The following is a 5,661-nucleotide window of genomic DNA, read 5'->3' as shown; positions in this document are numbered from 1 at the left end:
TTTGGTGTAAATTTGAGCTAAAGGTTTATTGCAGGTGCTGTTGGTATCACCTGCTCTCAGACTTCTGGAAAGGTCTTAGCACTCCTTGAATCCACAGTCTTAAGTCTCTATTTTAGTCTAGGTGGAGTGGAGTTAACTTTCTTCATAGCAGCTCATACGGTGCTGTGTTTGGGATTGGTGGTAAAACACTGTATTATCCCACATCAGAGTTTTGGCTGCTGCCGAACAGCATTTGCAGTGTGAAGACCTCTGTGCCTCACTCTGCCCATCCCAGAAACTCACCTGGGGTAAACAAGAGGCTGGGAGGGGACACAGCCAGAAAAACAGACCCAAATTGCCCAGAGGGTTATTCCATCCCATATAACATCAGCCTTGGCAATAAGATGGGATGGAGGGAGAAGGAGTCTTTCCAAGGTGAATGTTGCTCAGACGCTGACCAGGCATTGGTCTGCTGGTGGGGGGGTAGTGAGCAATTGATTGGCTTTACATAACTTGTTTTTCCTTCTTCTTTCACTGATTAAACTCTATCTTGACCCATCAGTTTTCTTGCTTTTGTTCTTCCTGTTCTCTCCCCCATCCCACAGAAGGGAGAGGGGGAAGCGAGCAAGTGGCTGTGTGGGTGCTTGGCTGCAGGCCAGGGTCAAATCACAACCATATGTGTTCCCCAAAGCATCATCAGCCTAACTCACTCCTGGCTCACCTACTTTGATGGACTAAACACATGGTTAAAATGCTATTTTTTCCCCCAATTTTTTCTAGAAGCTCTATTGCCTTTATTTCTATTTAGCCTGTCTTGACATTTACCTCTATTTATTTCTATTTCCTTAACCTACCTATTCAAATCAAATCCTCAAACAACAGAGCCTGTCAGCTTGCAGAACTTCTCTCCACAACCAACTCTTAGATGTTCCCAGTGATGAACCATCATCTGCCTGTGCCTCCACTGCTGCAGGCAGAAGCTTGGTGCCCCATCAGTGTCTTGGAGAGCTTGCTCACACATACCCACCCTCTGACATCTGAACATAAGGATGAGTTATGCAAAGTCCTCCAACGCGCAAAGAAGAAATAGGAGTGGAAAACACTTTTTCCACTGTTTTCTACCACTCAGGCATGTGCGCAGGCTGAACATACGCTGTGGCTCCAAACTGGATGTGCTTCAAAGCACAGCTCAAATGTGGCCAGTCCATTCAAACACCCAGCCCCAGACTGCAGGTTTGGGCTGAGGCAGCAATGTGCAGCTCCCCTGGATGGTGACAGCTTTTGGGGAACAATCTCAGGAAGGTAAGGAGGGAAACACAAAATTCCACATGGGAGAAAACGCTCTAAGGCATTTTGGTGGTTTGGTTGGGGTGTCTTTGGAGGATGCCTTTGGAGCCTTGGTTTGGACATCCTTGGAGGAACGTGATGGACCTGCAGCATTAGTGGCATAGGATGGGATGCTTTTGTTACTGATTTAGTGTCTCTGTGGACAGGGAGATGGCTGGTAGTTGCTGTGTAACTCTGGAGTCTGATTATGTGGAAAGAGTAACTATTCTGGGAGATGTCCTGTCTTAGTAGGAGTGTTAATGTCACAGACACAGACATATTCCCATATGGATATATTTATATTCTGCCAGCCAAAGGTTACTTTAGAAACTAAGGAGTAAAGCAACACAGTGAATTTTCCTATATGAGAAAATTAAACTGAAAGCACTGAGATTTGCTTCTGCATAGAAGTATCTAACCTTGGAGAACTTTTCACATTTTATTTCACATTGCCTGGAGATAAGAAGAGGTAATGAGATCTGCTCCCTGAAAGTCTGCAGGAAAGACAAGTGAAAACAGAGATTTTTAAAGGTGGCATGGGACTCCCTTGCCTTTTCATTCGTTGGGTTTAATTGCTATCCTGAATGTGAGCCATCAAAGGAACCTATGCCATGAACTGAAGCCATATTGTTCCCCTGTGGGTACTTTATTTCTTCATTTGATGGTATAAGCAAAGTCCTTTGTCCAGCTCCTGTGGTCGGTCCATCTGTCTGAATGTTGCTGTTGTCGCTGCATGTCTTAGTGGTCTCAGGGGGTCTTCAGATGGTAATTTTATGCAAATTACTTTCCTGATGAAAGCATTGCAGACCTGGAAGCTGCATTTCAGTGCACTCCTTGTGCATGGACCTGAAACCAAGTGATTTTTCAACAGCAAGCTGTTCCCTTTATATACAACACTTCCTTTTCCTTTGCTAAGGGTGACAGAGAACAGAAGCTGCGTGGAGACCTCAGCAGCCTTCCAGTATCTGAAGGGGGCCTACAAGGATGCTGGAGAGGGACTCTTCATTAGGGACTGTAGTGATAGGACAAGGGGTGATGGGCTCAAACTTAAACAGAATTTCAGGTTAGACATATGGAAGAAGTTCTTTACTGTGAGGGTGGTGAGGCACTGGAATGGGTTGCCTAAAGAAGTGGTAAAATCTCTATCGCTGGCAGTGTTCAAGGCCAGGTTGGACAGAGCCTTGGGTGACATGGCTTAGTGTGAGGTGTCCCTGCCCATGGCGGGGGGGGGTGGGAGCTGAATGATCTTAAGGTCCTTTCCAACCCAAACCACTCTATGATTCTATGAAATTCTTTTTACCTCCTCTCCACAGTGGCAAGTACGAAGGTACAGAGCCACTGTGAAGGATAGTCCAGTTCAGTATCTACCCCAGGTTAATGCTCCTGCTTTCTCTGTTTGGAACAACCCTGTGACCAGCCTGGTTATAAAAGCTCTGGGCAGAAACTAGGCTTTGGGACCTGGAATGACTGGGATAGCTTCTCAGACTTCTGTGCTTCTACTTGCCATTCATTTAGACTGGATATAAGGAAGAAGTTCTTTACTGTAAGGATGGTGAGGCATTGGAATGGGTTGCCCAAGGAAGTTGTGAATGCTCCATCCCTGGCAGTGTTCAAGGCCAGGTTGGACAGAGCCTTGGGTGACATGGTTTAGTGTGAGGTGTCCCTGCCCATGGCGGGGGGGTTGGAACTGGATGATCTTAAGGTCCTTTCCAACCCAAACTATTCTGTGATTCTATGATTCTATGATTTCCAACAAGTGTGATGCTGGTGGGGCTGTATCCATTAATGGTGGTTAATATCTCACTGATGCAACATGTTTAGACCCTGAGTTTAATGCATGAAGCAGCTCCTGAGAACATGGTCCTCTGAAGGTCCCACTGGAAAGCAGCTCCTACTGTGACCATCAGACCATTGCCTTACCTGAACAGGAGCGTCCTGAGCTCCTTACTGTGACCATTACACTGTTGTCTGTATCTGAATAGAAGCTCCCCTGCTATGACTTCTGGAGTTTCTACTGCTTATCAAGCAGGTTTGTCACATTTCAATGGGCAAGTCGCATCAGTGCTAGGCCATCTATCTGACTCATGCCCTTAATGAATGGAAACAGAACACAAGACAACTGAACAGCTTATGACACCCATGAGAAATAGCTAAGGTAGCATCTCCCCATGTAAAGCCATGGTCATGCAGATGAGGTGGTGTGTCATGTTAAAATGATACCTGATCAAAGATGTCCATCCTCTAGATGGATTCTTCTAATGGACAGCCTAGGCCATTCATGACTGAAGTGCCCTTGAAATAGGGACCCTGGGTGGATCCTCAGCATCTCTCCTACAAAGGGAGCCAGGTCTGTCAAGAGAACAGTGAGTTGAATCTCAAGTTATGGCTTTTTGAGTCTGCCCTGATTTCCCTTATACTTATCACCTAAATAGAGCATGATCCATCAGGAGACCATACATGTATAAAGCTTAAGTGTTTTCTCCAGAGAGTCCTAGAGCTGACATAAAACTGAGCAGTGTAATGCCCATCACCACAAGCTTTCCAGCAGGCTGAAGCATGCTGATGTGACTGAAGAGTTCATTACACCCTTATGTGATAGAGGAGGTCCCAGGAGCTAATGTGAGTATTGTGGGAAGAAGTGTGCACAAACACCTTTGTTTTGGTTACAATAAAAAATTTATTTTGATTCGTATCATACTGAAATATTAAATAAATAAAAAGTCAAAGAATGACTGAATGAGACTCCCCATCATCAGAGAAAAAGAATTTATTATCATAATCGATTGTGTAGTCAAAGAAAAATAGGAAGAAAATCTGGTCATGGGAGAAAAAAAGTGCTCAAGAGATTTGGCTTTGGTAAAAAACATAAGAGACATTCCAGGAGTGCTTCAGAAACTTTGCAGTGGTGGCAAATACAGTACAAGAGTTTGAAACCTTGACACATTGCTAAATGTCTTCCATTGCAGTTCTCTTTGACAAAATAAACCCAGGAAGTTTCCAGCAGGAACAGAGTCTTCCACATTGGCAGTGGGAATTAAGTCTTCCCTCAGCATCATCTGTTGGAATCTCCTTATTCTGAAGGCATTTGAAAAAGCAGCAAAATTGTGGCGGAACTGAGACAAATATCCGACAGAACAGTCAGTTGCCTAAAGGACTCTAGAAAATGTTCCTCTGGAATAGAAATGTGATGGCACAGACTATCCCTCATCCTGCAGCTGGAGAGGTCCACTCTGCTCTCCACACGCTCTGAAAAACGGGCATCAGTGGTACACAGCTACTGCTTGCTCTTGGCAAGAGAATTAGATAGGAATTGCAGCTTGTTCCATGGTGAAGACACTAAATCTACCCACGATCGTAGACGCCATGATGTTTTATATGTGCTGTCAGAGGGAGAATATTCAGGGAAAACTGGAAATTTAATTTGGACAGCAAAAGGAAATGTTCAGAACAGCATGGGCTAGAAGACAGCTGATTAATTTACCACTGTCTTTGATCCCAAACTGTCACCTGTGTTTAAAAAGAAACCCAAATCAATGGGATTTGGGTACCAAACCCCCATGAGAGATACCATTAGAATCTTCCATGGAGTCTTTTTCCTCTTATAGTTGCTTTGCTTGTATTACTGTGACATCTCACCAGAAGCACATTGATTAACAACAACTAAACCAGTGGGAATGCTTAAATCAATCAAACAAACATGGTTCAGGTAGAAATGTTTCACCCTTTCACAAAGGACATGTAGAAGACAGTAAGCCCATTGAATTTGCTGCACCTGTGACATGCAGGTGAGTTCTGCTGGCCACCATACTGGGAAAGGGCTTCTTGACATGAGGTTGATGAACAGGTCTCAGCATGAAGATGTGAAAATCCTGCCTTTTCCATATTGCAAACCTGAAGGGCTGTGTGTGTACAGCAACGGAAACCCAGTTCTCTGTGCAGACGTTTGGCATCCTCGGCTCTTTATATGTTGCGAGTCCAGTAATACTCATGTGGGCAGGTCATGTCAGCAAGTGCAATATCCCCAAACTAGGGATATTCTGACTGACCATGTCATTGTGCCATGAATTCCTGCCTTTGAGGGGAGCTCACTGTTACCAATTGGCACGGAAAAACAAGGGGATAAATATTGGCCTGAAGCACATCACTGGTTGAAGGGCTGTGCTTTCACTGAGCTCAAATACTTATCTGCTTGGTCATGCTGCCACAACTGGTGCATGAGAGAGGAGTCATTTAGATAATGATTTCTAAATTGCCACACACCCCAACCGCTGTACTACATTAAAAATGAAATATGCCATACATTAAAAAAATGAAATATGTAATACATTAAAAATGAAATATGCCATTTTTTTTTCC

Source organism: Pezoporus flaviventris, unplaced genomic scaffold, assembly GCF_033815535.1.
Source record: "Pezoporus flaviventris isolate CSIRO_AGI_PZ_B2104156 unplaced genomic scaffold, CSIRO_AGI_Pfla_v1 ptg000007l, whole genome shotgun sequence".
NCBI lineage: Eukaryota > Metazoa > Chordata > Aves > Psittaciformes > Psittacidae > Pezoporus > Pezoporus flaviventris.
The sequence above is the reverse complement of the archived record's forward strand: the minus strand, read 5'-3'. Positions refer to the sequence as shown.